The sequence below is a fragment of the Scardinius erythrophthalmus genome (genome assembly GCF_964197995.2).
Source record: "Scardinius erythrophthalmus genome assembly, chromosome: 24".
Classification (NCBI taxonomy): Eukaryota; Metazoa; Chordata; class Actinopteri; order Cypriniformes; family Leuciscidae; genus Scardinius; species Scardinius erythrophthalmus.
Genome location: NC_138244.1, coordinates 7,839,569 through 7,860,752, shown reverse-complemented (window position 1 = coordinate 7,860,752; position 21,184 = coordinate 7,839,569). Strand labels below are relative to the sequence as shown.

The 21,184-nt window shown below is 37.1% G+C and overlaps 1 protein-coding gene across 1 annotated transcript in view; it reads right to left on the bottom strand.

Annotated features, from left to right (window-relative positions):
- Window positions 1-21,184, bottom strand: part of lingo1a (leucine rich repeat and Ig domain containing 1a) — a 76,479-nt gene that overhangs the window by 34,572 nt on the left and 20,723 nt on the right. Inside the window, exon 2 of the mRNA XM_081355595.1 lies at window positions 737-876. The gene's annotated coding sequence lies outside the window, so the exon portion shown is untranslated. The remainder of the gene's footprint in view (window positions 1-736; window positions 877-21,184) is intronic.

The window sequence follows — 21,184 nt, the reverse complement described above, 5'->3', positions numbered from 1 at the left end:
CTAAAAGACTCAGACTCAGTCTTCGTAGGCTAGACTTTTGACTATCAGCATAAATACCAGTCGACACTTCAGCCCATTCTAGTCACGAAAAATCACCGCCCGCTCTTTTCTCAGCGCACACTTTACACAATTAATTGCAAAATAGAAATTGTCAATACAAGGTCTTTCAGGTACAATGCTGAAATTCTTTCTCACACACAACTAGATAGATAGATCCCACAATCCTCTCAAACTCAAATACACTGAAACTTTGAATAGCTTTCAAAGACACACACAGATAGACAGACAGACCCTGAATAACATAAAGCCAGCCAATCAGATTAGAGCTGGGCAGGTGATGCGTGAAGACCTGTGGGTGGTCAGTGGGCATGTCGTCTGAAGCCGATACGTGTCAGTGGGAGTGTTTGTTCTGCTCTGGCTGGGTTAGTGGGTGCGGGACGCATTTGGACGTCTCCTGCTGGCCCTTACCGTTCAGACCAACCCCTGTAAACTCCTACAGAAGCTGCTGTCTGTCAGATGTGCTGACATCACTCACCGCGCTCACAGACTGTCAACGCGGCACCTCTTTTATTTCGAAATCAACTCTATTTCTTTTCTGGCACATTGGCTTTAATATGATTTAAAGTGTAGCTGCAGGAGACGGCAGTATACTGAGGAAAAATACCATGCCAGCACTTACATAACATCACAGAAACACAAATCACTCGCTCTGCAGGAGAGGCTGAGTTGTACTCACGGGCTGTAAACGCTTCTCTGCTCTTTAGGACGGAGGCTGGTTCACAGGGAATCGCACAGAAGATGGAGACACGTTCTCTCCCGGGTCCACATTACCCTGTCTTAATGTCTCCTCAGTGGAAAATCCCACCACAGATGAAACTACAATGAGAAAAACAAAGCAGAAGAGAATATTTCAGAACTAACGGCCCAATAGCACTTGGGTGCATTTTATTGGATTGTACCAAATTTGCCTTTGAATATATATTTCATTTATTAGCCGCATTTGCTAAGCCAGCCATTACTATTGGTACTATTGCTCAAATTGAGGGTTTGGGATTTGAATTGGGTATTGAAATTTGAAACATATCTCAACCTGCACCCTACAGACATGATTGATATCTCAAATTAAAGGTGTGTTATTATTACTTTCCAAAGTTATTGGACTTTGGCGATTCTTCAACTATGGAAACTTTTTGTAACTGTGGACTTGCAGTCTTAAAACACTTTTCACACTCTCATTAGCTTAATTTGTTTACTAAGAATGTCCTATTAGTGAATAAAAGAATTCTCATGTGATGAATTGCCTTTTTTGTTTTGTTCCAAAAATGTTAAAAATGTAATTTCAGAATGGTGTTATTTCCACCAAATCTCAAATTACACATTAACAGCATATTAAACATGTTCAGCATTAAGCGCATGTGGAAAAGCATTTTAAACATTTTTGGGTAACACTTTATTTTGATGGAACCTTTTGAACCTTTGCAACTACATGTCAACTTATTTTAACCCTACCTAGTAATACTCTACTAACACTCCAATGAGAGTTACTGTAGTAGAGACATGTATGCAACGTTACTTATAATCAATAGAATGGGTTAAAGGGACTATCAAAATAAAGTGAAACCTATTTTTGTAAAAAAATGTTTGACTACTTTTCCTTCCTAAGGCTATTTCACAGCTAGCATTTTATGTTTTGGACAAAATTGCATCTTGATTGGAAACGATACACCACAAACATTCTGTTCACAAGTGATATTCACCTTCATTTTACTTTGTTTTCTTTACATATAACATGTTTCACATTTATCTCAAACTCTGTTGTCTCTGCGGCGTTGGTTTGGTTAGGGTGTGTTCACACTTGTACTGTAGTTCAGTTTGCTTGGTTAGATTGGTCCAGACCCAAAACAACAACAACAGCAACAACAAAAAAACATTTAATCCTGGTCAGCTTAGCGCTCACATTAGCATTTTAACACCGAACCTAAAGATACTGAACTTAAAGACATAGGGATATGTTCACAACCTGATTGGTCGGCTTTTATTACGTATATTTCAGTATGTCACAGCCTTAGCAACTACACACACCAACACGTTAAAACCCCTCTGAGCAACTTCACAACCACATAATAACCCAAAACAGCAGCCCTAATAAAGTCCCTAAAGAAATATTCTTTTATTAACACATCCAGCACGTATATTTTAAATTGAACTACATTACATGGCTGCGGCAGTTGTGACCGTTCCTCAAGGTTTAACAGCACTCAGTATATTTTAAATGAGACCTGCAGTATTATAACTCATAACCCTTCGGTTTGATTGGCTCTGCTGTGAGCGTTCAGCGTTACTGATTGCCTCCGCCGGGAGGGTCTCTTTGTCTCCTCTTGGCCACACAATTAGAGTTTTCCCATCTCTGATTGGGCGCGAGGTGCGACCGCAGGGCGTAATACAGGATTCTCACACACGCTGTGAGACCACCCTTCGTTTTCAGAGCCAATTTCCCACTGTGGCTTCATGTCCACCTGAATCCCACCAGCACACATCATCAAGGACACTTCCTGTATTACAGCATTGCACTGGGGGTATTTTTAATAGCCCTGAATGTGCAGAATTTATTGAACACGAAGGCTTGTTTATTACAAATTTTTAAGATATCATTATGTTCTCCACTGTGATTTAACTTCAAAAGACCAAAATGGAATATTCCACTAATGTATTTGCAATCTATACTTAGGCTCTCCCAAATGACAATTTAATGTGTTTTTTTGTGTGTGAAAACAAAACGCCTATTTAGCTTCACAAGCAACCAGCACAAGCCTGGACCTGGAAATTCATATTAAGTTCAACAGGGCATCAATATCTCACCCTCAGCTGCTGAAAGTAAATCTCATAACACTGAGAAGTACAGCTTTCTTTTAGTAAACAAATAGCTGTTGGACAAAACACTGTCTAACACTAAAGTTAATAAAAATGCATGCTGCTTAAAAACGGAAAACTGTGTTAGCAAGACTGCAGTCACAGCCAAAATCATCTATAAAAATAGCCTGACTGGGTTTGAGAGAACAAAAGCAGGACCGGATTAACCATATGGGCATTTGGGCACATACCCACTGGCACCACGTTCAGAAGGGCAACATGGAAGGACAGAAAAATGCAAAATCGATGGATAAACGTACGAACCACATGACATACGGACAAGAAATATATATCATGGCCACGAATTAAGAGTTTGTTCCCACGTTTTAGTAAATCATGGCCACGTTGAATTATTCGTTACCTCGTTTTGATTTAACAAAAACAAATTATTACAACGTGGCCGCGATTTAGTAAAAAGAGGGAACAAATTCTCAGGGTACAAATTCTCAAAGACAGAAACGCTTTTCCTTTGTGTTTTTCGCATACAAACAAAAATGTAGTCAAAACAATCACGGATCCACGAAAACAACTAAAAACGCTGTATTCTGCTGCCAGGCCAGTAGTTGGCGATGTCACTTTGCAAAAAAACACAACGCACCTTTAAACTGAACACGTAATGAATGACGTCACCTTTTTCACAAATTCGCATTTTGTAGTTTACACGATAACGGTATTGTTTTCAAAATCTTGCAAATTGTGTAAATGAACGGCCGAAACACATAAAACGATTTTCGTTTTTACGAACAGGCCCACTTAACTCGTGGCAGATAAGATGAACCCAGAATATGAACACAATGCGTTCCTCCTAGTAAAGCGTTTTCTTTGCATAATTTGATATTGTAATTTAACTATTTTAGGAGATTAAGTCGTTAAACGTTTTTCACGTTAAGTGTTTTAGAATGTATTTTATCCGCGCGCACAAAAGACTCCAACGGACACAGACAGAGTGAAAGACTCTCGATCAGGTAGGGTACATGTGATTTCAAAACTTTTCAGCCGATTCTAATTTGTTTGTTGGATGCTGTGAACATTTTTAGCTAAAAAGACTGCCACTTCAGTTTAGAATTTATTGTTGTTTCTGCAGTTAAAAAGACAAAGTTGAAAATTCTGGCTACTATCGTTATTTTAATAATTTCTCTTTTTATTTTATTAATTGATCTGTTTATCTAATTGAGGGTTATCTAATCTAACTATTAGTGGCTTGTGTTTTGAATATATGTTTCCCTGCACTTTAGGCATTTTGCACACATTTGCTAATCTTTGATTCTGATTGATTTCATTTTGTATTTTTATTTATTAGAAAGGTATATTCTGTTCTAATTTAATTTAGTAAATTAATTGTTTATTTTTTCGGTGCATTGATGTTGTGCTGTACTTAGAGCCTGCTCGCACAGGTAATTTAGCCGATTTAATTTGATTTGCATGTGAAATGTAAATCCTGTGAGGCCTTTCTGGAGTCATTTATGTTATTTCTTAGTTTTATTACATTTACATGTTTTTATACATTTTCTTCTATATCTTTGTGTGATTTTCTGTACATCGTGGCTTTGAAATGTTAAAGCCCCGCCCCCATACATATGATTCGACTATTAGTCGACTATAGGCAAGACTTGACGATTCTGATTCAACTATGAAAATCCATAGTCGGGGACACCCCTAATATACAGGGCCGGATTAAGGCCTCACTGGGCCCCGGGGCTACGAGTTACTGCACTGCCCCCCCCCCCCCCCCAATCACTTTATGTCAATATGACTTGCTAATAGTGGATATAGGGGTGGATAATGAGCAAAATGTTGTCATTATACAAGTAATATTATCTTACAATAATGATGAGGAATTCTTTTCCAAAACGCGATAAATCCATTTCAATAGTTTGCAGGAAAATTTATTTTTTTACCTAGACCCACACTTTTGTGAATATTCAATTTATCCTGTTAAAATGTTTTTTTTTTTTTTTTTTTTTTCAAAATGCTATAAATCCATACATTTGTTTCCCCAAAACGTTATAAATCCATCCATTTTTTTCCCAAAATGCTATAAATCCATAATTTTTTTCCAAAAAATGATGGTTTGTCTTTTTAAAAAAGTCTTTTGTTTTTTATTTTTCGTTTTCGTATTTATGAGGAAAAAAACAATGTTAGGCTAACAGTTCTCGAAGCGGTACTAAAAGACTTTAAAACTTTCACAGAGACCTCAAACAGAAAGCACAAAGCCTTTCTTTAAATCGAATTTCGTTTTGTATTAATTGTATCTTAATTTCAATACATTTTCCATTAACCAATTTCCTGTATTTAATAGCCTAAATAAAAAGTAGGCTAAATATAGCTTATATAATCCAACCGGCGCCTGAACTAGAGCTTAAGAACATCCCGAAACTCAGCGTATAAAAGGTAGCCTACTCACCTCACAGACCTATTTTTTAAAAAAATATTATCTATTATCTACAGAAAGCTTGAAATCTTTACTTTTAACCAGAACCATTCAAAACAAAATAAAACTATGTAATCGAAATGTGCATTTCTCTCCGGCCCAGCGCATTAACTACTGAAGATCGCGAGTCAGTAGCCTATCGTCAACTTAATCTTTGCAATAAACAATTAAAATGTCTCATTGCAATATTTTACATATTCATAATCATTACTTGCTGGTTCTTTGTGACAGCTTTTAGGTGCCGTTTATGAACGCGTCACTACTGCATCAGCACCGAAAACTCTGCGTGTGTAAGATGTGTGGTGTGACTCGTGAGTAACTAAAGAAGGGTCTATTGCAAATGGTCAATTAATAATATTAATAATGATACCATGATAATGCATGTAATTTACGGCAAAGCGCCACCAAGTAACAGGGCTGATTTGTGTGGGGCGTGGTAAGACTTTGGCAATCAGCGTTACCGATGGCTAGTCATATGCTCCACAGCCAATCACGGGCCCCCTCCTTGCTCGGGCCCCGGGGCTTTAGCCCCGCCTAGCCCTATGGTTAATACGGCCCTGCTAATATATATATATATATATATTTCTTTTTTCAAATCTATATTAGTGATTTTTGGCCATTTTTTAATAAATATTTTAAAATATATCTCATTGCATAGTAGAAAACCTAAAATATTAAAAATATATATATTTTTTCTCTTTCAAGTGAAGACTAAAGTTGACTCTTTAAAAGGAGCGTACAAATTACAGCTCTGATTGGAGTCCAAAGAGAACAAAAGCTTTTGCTTTGCAATCACCCATTGGAGTCTGACAAAATAATTTCTTTTTAAAGAAACAATTCTTCTTAAAGCCACAACAGAAGGATCCGGCCCGAAAATATCCTGCTCTCCATATCCCGATGTGGAAATGAACCTGTGACCTGCAATAAGATCAAAGAAGCAATTACTGACTCATAAATTTACTTGTTTGCTGTGCCGAAAAGTCGAGTGGCATGCTAAGAGCCAAACCATGATCTCTGGATATTGGAAAAGCAATCAAACGGAAGTCTAATTAATGAGCTTTTGAGTTATTGCTCAACTTGACACGAATCCTCACGGGAAAGGAGTTTAATCTAATGCTGAGATAAGTCATAAACATTCTTACAGACAGAAGATGCTCTCTGATCAGTCGGCACAGAGACGATTAAACGCATCAGGATATCAGATGTTTTTTAGGAGTTGGAAATTAAAGCTCTTAAATTCTTCTTAGTCAGAATGCACGTGTGGCCCAATAACTTTTCGTGACGACAACCAAGAAGTCAAGATAGCTTTAGCTAGAGCAGATGTCAAGATTTTCTATGAATAACAACTTAAAGTGGCAACACTTTACAATAAGGTTCCATTTGTTAACATTAGTTAACTACACTGCCCGGCCAAAAAAAAGTGGCCATTTGGATTTAAACAGGCAAATGCTTAAGAGTCTATGATTGGATCATTGTTCCAGTGATTATTGTGTTTCTAGCATGTTATATGTTTGGCAACAGTTCTTCTGACTCTAATTTATGGAGTGTGTATCTTTTTATCTCATAAACAGCCATGTAGGAAGACACATGATCATATTCCAGGATGACAATGTCCAGATTCCTCAGGCTCAGATTGTGAAAGAATGATTGTGAGGATCATGAAGAATCATTTTCACACATGAATCGTCTCCTCTGAGTCCAGATCTTAAACTCACTGAAAGTCTTTGGGATGTGCTGAAGGAGACTTTACAGAGCGCTGGACTCTTGCATTGTCAATACAAGATCTTGACCAAAAATGTGTGCACCTCTTGATGGAAATAAATGTTGTGATGTTATTTCATAATAATCACAGCAATAATGATCCAATTATAGACTCTTAAGCATTTGCCTATTTAAATCCAGACAGCTACTTTTTTTTTTTTTTGGCTGGGCAGTGTATATTAGTTAACATGAACTAACAGTGTAAAAAGCAGTTATTAATTTACTAATGCATTGTTGTATCTATTGTATCTGTTAATATTATTAAAGCTAAGAGTCGTATTTCCATTTACTGACGTTAACAAAGATGAATAAATACTGTAACAATTGTATTTCTCATTGTTAGTTAATCTTTATTAATGCATGAACCAATGTTAACTAATGGAAACTTATGGCAAAGTGACTTCCGAAGACTTGAAATATAATGCACGAGACGTTTGGATTAATTTTATGATGCTCGTGAAAAGTCCTACAGGGTTTGAAACTCGGGTGAGTAAATGACAACAAGAATATTAATAGCATGGTCCCTTTAAAAACACACAAACAGACACCCACCCACAGTAAACACAACACATCCTCATTGATCTATTTGACTGGATCTCTTTTAATTACTTAACAGCATTACGAGCATTTCTGATCTCCCAGCTGTCCCGTGTGTCACGCACGGGGGAGAGTGATTACCCCACCCCACACCGAGCGCCATTCAAAGGCCGCTGGAATCAAATGACACAATTGAGAGGTACGCCACAATAATTCGGCTTTCCACTGCAAATGAGATCCTGTTAAAATACTGGGGAGAATTTAATTCCCCATCATTCCAGTTAATGGCCGCCGGCATTTTGTGGTAGGGCACAAATGAGAATTACTCCATTCTTCTTCCGCAGTTACAGCCATCTATCAGTACCAGCATAATTATTCCCTGGGCGCCAGAAAGCTGACAGGCCTATTGCCTGTTCACTCTCCATACAATGGAGTATAATCTTGCCAGTGAGATGTGTGGCAAGGCGGACCTCAGATTCTGGCACACATGAGTAGAATGGGGCGGGACTGGAGGCGGGGCTTACAGACAATCAGGGGATTGTTGATTGGACTGTCAGGCGATGTGGGTGGAAGCTTACTATTAAGAGTTCTCATTCATCTCAATGGTGTGTGCTCGGCTATCACCTGAGATGCCAATGTGGCTAAAGGCCCTGATATACTTCAAGCGAAATCGAAGAACGAACTGCTATTCGAACAAAATCAGGTCAAAACGAAGTTTGTTTGGAGCGTTCGAAACAGCTTGCCAAAGCAAACGTTCCGGAAATGTTTGCTACGGCTGGAAAACACCTTTGTACTACCATTGGTCCGTGGCAATTACATAATAGGTAGGTGTGCGCAGAGGCTCCGCCTTCTTTCACATGGACATTTTTATGTTAATTTCTCTTGTTCAGTCCGTCGAGGTCGGACGTCCGCGGATAAAAACCCCCAAAACGTAATCATTTGAAATGTTTCCTTTGCATCTAATCGTTTAAGTACCATCCATCCATCCATCCATCCATCCAACCAACTACTGAAAACCTTTTTCAAAAAAGCTACTGAACTAGTGAAAACCCTAAAATTTTCAAGCTTTCAATTTCAATCTTAAATTCCTATTTCAAACTATTTTAATATTTCTGACTAGGCTTTCTCAAGCCAACATGAAAGACTGTCTACAAACTTTATTATTTATTTTATTACATTACATTATTTTATTTATTGCAAGCATTTTGAATGGCTAAAACAAGCAGAAGCAAGGTGCTGAAAACAGCCAGACAGGGATGCGATATTAGGGCGGGGCTTAGCGCTGAAGCAGGGGCTGGTGGGCGGAGCTAAGAGTCAAGGAAGTGTGAGTAACAGCTGCAGCGTGTCTGAAGGCAGAACTCGCTGGCCTCTTGCCCTCCTCCTCCAGGCAGAAACATTTCTATTCACAGCTGACTTCAACTCCCTCTGAACACCTGCCTTAGCGTGGCCGTGTTCAGGGGAAAAATGACATCCTCTACAGTTACCGAAAAACTCTGAAATCTTTCTCCTTGACAGGAGCCCTGCTGTGTTCTTTGCTCTCACGCTCGTCTGTTTGAAGTTCCACATTTTACATTCTCAAAGGGCATTTATTGTGTGTGACACCTTTCCAAAGATTCTGTCAAGATTCTCTGTCAGAGTATTTTACATGAAATACATTTCTATAAGACTTGATCAAACTCACCACTGCAATGACGCTGCTGATGAATCTATTAAAGAGAAGACAGATGATTCAAGAAGTCTGTTATCAAACATTAGTTTGCTAAAGAAGGGTGCTTTCACATTAGAGCTATATGTGTGGAAGCCATTTCATCTTCAGAATTTGGTTGATTTGAAAACGTTTTTTTTTAATCGGGTGCAGTTTGGCTTTAACCCTTAAGAAGTATATGATGCCAAATCAGTAAATCAATGGTTCAATCTATAGATTCTGAATGCCAGATTAGTTTAAGTGAATCAGTTTGTTCAACTGAATTGAATGTCTGATGCATTTAAGAAAATCGATTCGTTCAGGTGCAATATGTAACATTTCAATGTCTAATTTATTTTAGTGAATCAATTTGTTCAAGTTCAAACCGAAATGATTCATTGAATCTTCTCACACAAATCAGTGTGTGATATTTTGCCCTTTTTTAAATGGCAAAATATACAGTAAATGCTACGGTTCATTCTATTTATTACATTTTAATTAGAGTAAATTTACCTGTTTAAATTGAACTACAATTATGATCAGCTTGGCAAACTACAGTTTTAAAGCAGTTTTCTCAGCAGTGTCACATTAAAATCTTTTTTCTGTTTTTTTGATGGTGTTCAGATGAAAATACACAAAAAAGACTCTGACATCAACAAAACAATTTTTTTCCATTCTTATAGTAATCATACTTCAGGTTTATTCCTGTACGGAAGTGATTTCTGGTAATTTCCATGTACCAAGAGTCTGATTTTGACCATATTAACTAATATAAATGGAACATGGAGTTCTGCTCTAGAGCTGAACACAATAGACACAGTGTTTCCAGTCGCTATAGCGGTGAAACAGCGGTAATGACTTCTAATGTGATGGAGACATGAATCGAAACCTCGCACTAGGCCACCCAAAACACGTCCTCAACAGGGGGCAGAGAAATAACCATTACTTGCAATCCAACCAGCAGTGATGAGTGATGATTGAATTTAGTTTGTTCTGGATGTTTTAATGTGTAAAGAATGTGATGTGTCACATTGGACTCAGTGTTGATGTTTATATCAAGAGCTCAATTGTATCTATGTGCAACTGTAATAAAGCACATTTTTCTAAATGAAAACTGCCACAAATGTAGGAGACAGAAATAGTATTTGAGTGGATGTGTGTATATAGTTAGATAGATAGAGAAACGAGAGAGAAAATCTCTCTTAAAATAATTATATATATATATATATATATATATATAGCCTATAAGAGACACACCGACTTTCTATATACATATAAAAGGTACATAAAACGTAAAAGAAAATACACATAAAAAGGTTTGCGAAAGTTGCGCTTTAAACTTTTTCTCTTTCACTCTTGTAGGCATTTGCTGAGAATACTGAGAATTTCAGACAGGCAGGTACAATCAATTGTGCTTTCGTAAATCCAATTCACAGAATTCATTGAGTTCAAACTCACCCAGCTCTTTCCACACCATTTAAGGCAAATCTTATGGCTTTCTATCCATCAAATGCTCTATCAAAGCTTTCTCTAGCATTTAAACAGCATTATTCAACCAACAGCAACTAATCAAATTCTCAGCTTGGCTTCCGCTTAAACTTGAGATGTTTTATCAAATCCGTAGACGTGCATCAGCAATCCAGCCACCAACTGTCTAAAACTAGCTGTATATTCAGGTAGAATATCACGACACCAAATGACAGACAAGAAGTATTGTACACAGAACTTGTGGCATAGAACATTAAAAGTACTTCTGTTTTTCAATGGCAACTGGCCTTGATGACTTATTCATTAAAGAAAACGACGGCATTAGAGATTGAAGCGCCTGAATACCCAAAAAACTTTACAAAGTGCTTGTAATCTGATGACCTCAGATTCTGAATCTTCTCTACACTTCCAATGTGAATAAAACCCCCCTTCAGCAGACGTCTGGATAACAAGATTTAAAGTGTGCAATCAGGGTGTGAGAAATCTTTTACTTCAAGCCATGGGGAAAAACGGGAAACAAACAGCAGATCTGTGCACAGTGTGTAGGACTGGTTATGGTTCACAGCATGTTGATGGAGCAAGTTTTATTTAACTGGACCAGCATGACAAATCTGTCCAGTCCAGTTCAGTGTCCAGTCATATGGTTTTAATTCCTTTAGAGTGTGTGTGTTTAAGAGTGTGTATTGAGTCGTCATAAATGTGGTTGTGTAGACGACACAACCTTCACTGCTGACCGCAGAACATTTGAGCTGAGGGGGATGAAACCAAGGCTCTGTTTACACCTGGTATTAAGATGCGTTTTGGTCGATTGGATCACAAGTAGACGAGGTAGAAAAACATCTGGTGTTTTAATCCGTCTCTTTTGCCCACTTTCGACCACTTCTGTCCTGATTTCTTCGAGGGGAGGGTAAATGTATGTTTCTTTTTCAGATTTTTTGATCTAATGGACGAAATAAGATGTGTAATGTGCATATAAACGCACCAAAGACGACATAAAAACACATGGAGAACATCAGCTTTCATTTCACGCTGTGAGCGTGTGTTATAAATCAGGAATGGAGAGAGAACATTGAGCTTGGTACATTTTCATCTTCAACCCAAACTCGGGTCTTTAACCGACAAAGGTTAAATCCCGTCTTACTAGCGCGCTTCCCATAATGTTTATGCGTTAGTTACGTAGGTGGAGAGTAGACGGTGTTTTGTGGCTGTTCGAACACATTCGACCACATGAGCGTTTACATGCGTTTTCTACTACTTCTGGAAGTGGTCAAAAGTGGACAATCTCAAAACGTTTTAGAACCCGCTTACACCTGTATTTAGTGTCATCCACTTGTGATCCAATCGACCAAAACGTATCTTAATACCAGGTGTAAACAGGGTATAAGATTCAAGGCCAACAGCTACTTCTACTGGTCTAGGTGGTGGAGTCGTGAGTTTGACGTGTAATTAAACTCGAGGTTCTGTTGGGTGCGAAACGAATCAATTCCATTCCTAGAGCTTCGGAACTTTGGGGCGTTGACTGATGGGGCAGCGAACACGAGGTTACCCCGTGAGTCAGTCCTAGAGCTACTCCTGTCCGATTTTAGGGGAAAATAGATTTAGACGTCCAATAGATTTCTTAGGCGCGCTGAAAGAACACCAGTGTAATCACCATGGGAAAATCTCAGAGTAAAACTGGGAGCTGTGAAAAATATGATACACCGGTGTTTTGCCAGATGAGAAGATCTATGTATCATCTTTTAATTCCTTCTATAACTGTATCATCTTTATATCTCTTTTATAACTGTTTTAATTTTGAAGTCTAGAATTCTCAGACAACTGAGTTAGTCCGATATAATCAGAACTGTAGAATTTAAACGTTCAACTCAAGATTCATTTAGAACTTTTAGAGTTCCTAGACAGTGATGGATTAATACACATTCAGATTCACACTCCCAGGAATGGCTATCCAGAGCCTCAGATTGCCTGTGAACACACACACAGAAATGAAATTCATCCCATCTCTGAATGATTAATAAGGCCAGAAGATATTTTATAACAAATGCAGCGATTCTGAGGACTGCGTTGTGCTCAGCAGCAGATGGCACGAGCTGCTGAAGGTTTTTAGCATGAATATGAACAATAAAAACGCTTAAAGAAGGACTTTAACTCCACTCGCCAGCAGAACGCATTGAGAGTGTACAGCAAAGTGGCTTTTTCCTCTTTCCCTCAGACGAATGAGCAGTTAGAATGAAACGACTCATTGAGCTAATCAAGAATGAGAGAGAAGAATGAGAGGAGAACGGAAGCCCCAAGAACCTCCTTCATCAAAGTCCAGTTTGCACCATGAGACCATGGAAATTACGCTACTATTAGCCAAGCTCATACTGACTTTCTGAAAGAAAAAAACAGCAACAAACCATACCTAAAATAAAGCCATATTATAATGTCATGTTTAGATAAATTAAACATAAAAGTGTTTATGATAATATGTATAATCTATACGCTTCATGATTGTCTATAGTTGATGCAGCTCTCCTCGTTGAAAATGAAATGAAATAACTAACATAAATCTCATATTTCATGTGATCATGATATGATTTGAATCTGTGTTTGAACAGAAGCTCAGAAGTGAATCGCCGCTGTATGAATACCCTTATCGATGCCCTGGAAGTGAAGACTGAGGATTGTGAGCCGTAAAGGGCCGGCAGCGCTGACAGCGGGCAAATAACGGCTCAGTCCAGCCATCACCCCCTGAGATAAGAGCTGCCATTCAGAGAGACTGACATACCAAAGAGTGCGAGTTCAGCCATTCTAGTGCCCTCAATCGCACAAAAGACTTCATTTATCTTTCTTAACGCTCTTAACAACCTTCAGACCGGTGGATCAGGACGCTTCTGGAGGATGTTTCGCTAAGAACCTCATGAAAGTAGTGCAACTTAATTATTAAACATGCAAATATTTCTGGAAGTGGCATTGAAATGGCTAAAGCATCAAATTTAACCAAAAATAATACAATATAAAATCCTAATATTTATACAATAATGATAAAAACAATAATAATAATAGTTAGTTATAAAACATATACATTTTTAGATGTAATTTTAATAATAATAATTATCATAATAATTATTATTAAAAATAAATCTAAAAATGATAATTTGATTTAAAATGTAATATAATAGATTATAATTATCATGAAAAAATTTAAGTCGTGATAACGAGAAAACAGTTTTTGTTGTGTCGAGATCATGAGAAAGAAAAATAATCCATGGCCTCTTAAGGCTTCCGTAATAATATAATATAATATAATATAATATAATATAATATAATATAATATAATATAATATAATATAATATAATATAATATAATATAATATAATATAATATAATATAATATAATATAATATAATTTATTTAATAGACTAACAAGCCTAAAAATCTGAAGCATCTGTGAGTTTGTGTTTGTAATAGTGTATATACAGGTAATTAATTCTGTAAACTGTAATTCAGGGCCGTGCTTGATCTGAGACTATCGTTTTGTGCCGAATGGTTGTAAGCCACAAAATAGCTCTAAAACACGTTTTAAATACGCTGTATGAACATGTACCAGCCACACAGTGTGTTTTTCAAGCACACAGACAAACGAAGGGCTGAAGAGCCGAGAGAACAGCTGGGAAATGTTCTTTTTTTTCACCTAAATGTCCTTCAGAACACAGCGGCTTTCAACACAACCGCAGCAGGAAAGCGATTGCAGAGTCTGCGTCAAATCAGAACATCCATTCATCACAAGCCGCGATGCTGAACACCCCGCTCTGCTCTAAACTTCCAGAAAGACAGAGAGAAATGCAACCAACATCTCACCAGCGTGGGGCAGTCATGGCCTAATGGTCAGAGAGTCAGACTGGTAACCCGAAGGTTGCAGGTTCGATTCTCAATATAAATGACTGACCCAATTGCTTCCAGGGCACCACAGCAAAATGTCCACGGTTTGCAGTGTGTGTGTGTTCACTACTCTCTACTCCTAATACAGTATGTGTGCACTAACTTAAATGCAGAGGACAAATTCTGAGTATGGGTTTCCATCAGGGCTTGACATTAACACCTGCCAAATGCGTGTAACAGTGGAGTGTAACGCAGTCACTCCTACAAGCCACTTTGGCAGGTTGAATTTTATATATAATACTGTATATACATTTTTCAATTAAAAAGGTATCTGAAATAATAAACTAATGATGCATAATTTTTGATGCACACCGATACTAAAATATCTGAAACGCTTCCAATACTCATTTTCCGCAGAACAGATACACGAGACCAGCGATATATCTCTCCGACAGCGAGTGACACACAAACCCGCCTCTCCTCACTCACTCGTTTAATTTGCTCCGGATGAATATTGTTGGCGTTACAGGACTTGAATTTCAGAGTGGGATTACGCGTAATTTTACACATTCTCGCAGATTTTATGCTCACACCCAAAGTGTGCGCAAATAAAGCTGTCTCTCAGCACTACATTGAGTTCGTTTTCGCTACTTATTGCGCTTAAACAGTCAAATACACACAAAATAAGGTCAAAATGCCAGTCTTGGCGAGTATTCATGTAAACACAGTCAGTTATGTTTTAAGTGAACGTAAACAGTTGAGAAAGAAAACGCATGTGTAACAGTATAATGGATCAGTGCGCCAGGTCTTAAAGTGACAGCAGCCTAATAAACCTGCTGGTAAATTAAGAGATAATATTAAAAACCTCTATATGGCAGTTTTCCCCAAGGTATTGATGTCAAAATTGTGGCCAGTGAAAATGCAGAGTGGCTAGTAACTTTGAAAAACCAAATGTCAAGCCCTGGTTACCATACCACACTTTTCACTTCACTTTCACTTAAGGATATTTAGATCTTCTGCCATGTAACTGCTCATTACAAACAAATACATGTGTAAAAAAGCATCACCAAAATCATTTACTCACCCTCATGTTGTTTCAAACCTGTATGATGGAACACAAAAAGTGGATTTTTGAAGATATCCTAGTCACTCTTTTTAATATAATTAAAGTGAACCGGAGCTGTCAATGCTAAATAATCTACATAAAAGTATTCTATACATATTGTACACAACATCTCAAGACTTCGGAAGTAATACGAAGATTTAAGTCATGGAAAATCTTGAAATCATGGCTCTCCTCGGCATGTTAATTAAAGAGAAGTAGCGAAGTCTGATTCGTAAATGAATCTTTTAAATGAATCATTTGATCCTGTTCACAAAAAACACATTAATGATTCGTTCATGAATCAAACTGAACAAGTCTTGAGTTCAACTCACTCAATGATCCATTCATGGGTTGATGGCTCATTGAAGGGGAAGATTATCAGTGAATAACAACTTAAATTATGGTCTGTCATCACACAAAGCTATCATATCACATCAGAAGACTTGAAATATAGCGAGCAAGACTGCTTTTATGGTGCTTTATAATATTATTTTTTGTTCTTCCAATAAGATAAGTTTTTTAAATAACACAGGTTTGTAACAACATGAGTGCAAGTAAATAACAATTCTAATTGCATTTGTTTTAACTCATTCTGTCACCTCAGTCACTCAATAAACATGAAAATCAATGGAACTGTCAACCGCAGCACAAACTATTGAGTTCCTTTAGGTGGTGTCTCACTATCCGCCTCAAAACAACTAGACGTTGGTCTGTTTTCGTCTGTCACACTCACTGATGAAGAATGGACGACTAAACGACTGCCTCTGACAACAAATATCATACTGCAACATAGTATTATGGAAATGTGGTGGCTTGTCATTTTTAAGCACTGTCAAGACAAACAGTAGAATTTATTTTTGCCTTTCTGAGCATCAATAACACTGAACAAGATGTTATCTGTAATGAATTCCCCTGATGGGACATTATCTTCCTTAATTACAGCAAACAGAACCTGTTCGTCAACAGAGGAGCATGTTTTCCTTTTCATACAACGGAAATGAGCAGCGAATTTCCAACAGTAGAGCTCTATTTATGGACTAAACATCATTTCTGTCCTCAAAATAATTCGTCCCAGTTGAATCAGTGGAGGTCAAGTATGTATCAAGAGCGTTTGTGTAAAATAATCACATCCATCATTCATTTTCTGTCCTCTAAATGTGGTGGGTGGATCTAAATCAAGCCCCCAGGCCGCGGAAAGCTCTCAGGACCAAACGCCACAGATCCTGGTCATTTCCATAAGCCTGATATCCAAAATTAGATTTCACAGGCCAAGGTCAGTTATGTTAATACATCAGCGACTGATGGAGGAACATTTTAAAAAGACCATCAGCATACGTGTCTTGTACACGTGTTTCCTTTTTCGAAATGCGCAGGAGTTTTTGTTTATTCTGATCAGCAAATCCCAGTGTATCAGACAGCGGAGTGTAATCTGCGCATCATGAAGTCAGCAGTCGTGTTTGACCTTCATACACACTCTGAGCATCAATTATCCAGGCTGCTATTGATTTTTCTGCTGCGCTGCTCCGCTCTCTAATGCTGTCAGGAGCGTCTGAAGAAATCATCGGCTCCACGCTCAGCAAACGGCCTCAGTTCTTCACCGAATTATCACTAAACCAACAGAATTAGACCTGTTCATACTCCATTGATCATATTCAATTAAAATTATTATAAACCCTACAGATTTCAACAGGCACTAAATATAATCAATAGGTATAATTCAAATTCTTAGAAAATAGAAGAACTCAACAAAAATGGGCCTACTCATACTTAATTGATCATATTTAATTCAAATTATAATATAAACCCTACAGATTTCAATGGAATTACACTAAAATATAATCAATAAGTATAACTGAATTCCTTAGAAAATATACAGACTTAAACAGGAATTGACTTAGTCATACTTAATTGATCATATTTAATTAAAATTATTATAAAATCTACAGATTTCAACAGAATTAGACTTCACAACAATTAAATATAATTATAACTCTTGGAAAATAGTCAGTAATTAAAATTATTGTAAAAGCTACATATTTCATAAGATTTAGACTTTAAAAATAATCAATAAGTATGAATACAATTCTTAAAAAATATAAGAACTCAACAAAAAAGGGCCTAAATATACTTAAGTGATCATATTTAATTAAAATTATTATGAACCTCACAGATTTTAACAGAATTAGACTTCAAATATAATCAATAAGTATAATTAACATTATTAGAAAAGATACAGAACTGATCATATATAATTTAAATTATTATAACATCTAAGGGTTTCAACAGAATTAGACTTTGAACTTAATCAATAAAGTATATATTTTTATAATTTTAATTATTGTAAAATAGTCAGAATTCAACAAAAATTTACTTAATCATACTTACTTTTTAATAAACCATTATAAAACCTACATATTTCAAGATAATTAAACTTTAAATATAAAAAGTATGAATAGATTTCACATTCTTGAAAATATACAGAATTCAACAACAATGTATTCATATTTTATTTTTTAAACATTACTATAATTTCACTATACCATAATTGACCATATTTCATTAAAATTATTAAGATTTTAACTGTAAATATAATCAATCAAGTATAGTTAAAATTCTAAGAAAATATACTAATTCAACTTCATACTTCACACTTCATACTTCACTGATTAGATTTGATTTTATGTAAAATGTTAAATCTTGGTTTGAAATAAGGACTTTGTGACAACATCCGATAAGTTTCAGAGGGTGAGGAAGTTATTACATTCTGATGAAAAAAAATTACAAAGATAAACATTCTGTCCTCTGGAAAAACACGCACCAGTGATGTACATTAAATTAAATGGGGTCAGTTTTGATTTCACATATAACATATAATCGTCTGTAAGTAAAAACATACTTCTTTTACTCCATTATTGTATTAAGGAGACAGAATGTTTACCCAGCAGGCAGTGCAGCCCATAAAAATCACTTTATATTCCTTAGAGCCCATTGTTTTGAAGGTAGACATGCTGTTGTGTGTTCACGCTCTAGAGGTTTATATTTATCTCAATATTTCATGTTTCTCTCTGCATGGAAGCCACCATTTTAAACCAGCGTCTTCTATATGACTCTGCAGACGCGTGTAAGCAAGAAATGCCTGCCTGCTGTCTAAAATGTCTTCTGTTTGTGGTGTAAACAGCTCTGCTGTCAGGTAAACATTTCAAGCTCTGCCATGAAGACAGCTGAAAAACATTTCCCACCATCAGAAGAGCCAAATCTCTTGTTTCGTCTCATTTCCTCTCACCTCGTCTCATCTCGGGACGGTTTTCTTCCATGATACTGGCCTCGCAAAAAGCACAATGCAGTATTGTAGAGCAGTGATGCTACTTTGATGTATACTATGGTATTTACATATTACTCATAGGCACTTTAAAAAAAAAAAACATTGTATATACATAACACGTACTTGTGAGAGCCATTTTTTTTTCTTCCTAAAAAGCAATTTCACATATAAATTTGTCAATGAGGATATGTGTGTGTACTTCCTGGAGCATTTTCATTAGCGCACTGAGATTTAACAGCCAATAGACTGCCCTCTGTCTCTCTGCTGTTGCCGTGGAAACCAGGGGAGAACATGAGGGGGGTACATGGGAAATGAATTTATATCTCTCAGCTCTAGGATCACTAACTGATCTGCTGCTCAGATCGGAATTAAACTCACACTAAGCATAAAGAGTGCAGCGGATCAGAGAGAGAGATGAGAAAGAAATGAGACAATCCTATATGTTGAGCAAAAGCACTTAATTTTATGCATATTCCACTGCGATCGAATCTTGCTCATAGGCAAGACAAATCCCAAATGATACGTCTTTATATCTCAATTGTTTCTCCTAGAGAGCGATGACATTAAATGGAGTGCAAATGGAGGCTCAAGTCTCCTGATTATTCTTCTAGTGTTCTCGGATGTCTCCTTCAGCTTTGCCAAGATACTGATCTCTGCAATTGAAAGTCAATGATTTTAATATGAACATTTCTCATCGAATTCTTCCAAGATCAAATTATTGGTAAATTATTCAAAACTTTGCTCGCTGGCTGTTTGTGCTTCAGACATGAATGATGTCTCAAATTGTTTGGCTTGTTGTGTGCTATGGCTTTCCTAAGCAAACAAACTTACAATTTTTGTCTGACAGAGAATTAAAAAAAAAGTTTAGCCTATGATAGAGATGGCCAGTAACATCCTAGCAACCACAGCAGCATAAAATGACACAGAACAATTTAGCAACAGAATTGTAGCACCCTAGCAACCACTCAGAGCACCTTAGCAACTGTTAGAGAAGCACACTAAAAACCCCTCAGAACACCTTAACAATGGAATTTTAGCACCCTAGCAACCACTTAGATTACCGTAGCAACTGTAGAGAAGCACACTAACAACCCCTCAGAACACTTTTGCAATAGAATTGTAGCACCCTAGCAACCACTTAGAGTACCTTATCAACTGTAGAGAAGCACACTAACAACCCCTCAGAACACCTTAACAATGGAATTGTAGCACCCTAGCAACCACTTAGATTACCGTAGCAACTGTAGAGAAGCACACTAACAACCCCTCAGAACACTTTAGCAATAGAATTGTATCACCCTAGCAACCACTTAGAGTACCTTATCAACTGTAGAGAAGCACACTAACAACCCCTCAGAACACTTTAGCAATAGAATTGTATCACCCTAGCAACCACTTAGAGTACCTTATCAACTGTAGAGAAGCACACTAACAACCCCTTACACCTTAACAATGGAATTGTAGTACCCTAGCAACCACTCAGATCACCTTAGCAACTGTAGAGAAGCACTCTAAAAACCACTCAGAACACAATGGAATAGTAACACCTTAGCAACTGTAAAGAAGCATGCTAGTAACCACTCAGAACACTTAACAATGGATTTGTAACATCCTAGCAACCACTCAGAGCACCTTAGCAACTATAGAGAAACATACTTATAACCACTCAGTCAGGACACTATCAGTGGAGCAGTAACATCCTGGCAACCACTCAGAGCACCTTAGCAACCATATATCAAAGATTCAGAACACTTTAGCAATGGAATAGTAACACCATGGCACCTTAGCAACTGTATAGCAGTACGAAAACTATTCAGAACATTTTAGCAACAGAATAGCAATGACATAGCAATGCCTTGGTAACCACCCAGAACACATTAGCAACCTTATAGCACCTTTCGATGGAATAGCAATACCTTAGCAACTATTCAGAACACCTGTGCAACATATTGTACACACACACACACACAGTGTATATAGGCCTAAATATATATACACACACACTATATATATATATTTAGTGTGTAATTTAGATGAGATTCATCGATTTGACAGCCCTAGTAAAATCATATTTAATTTTTG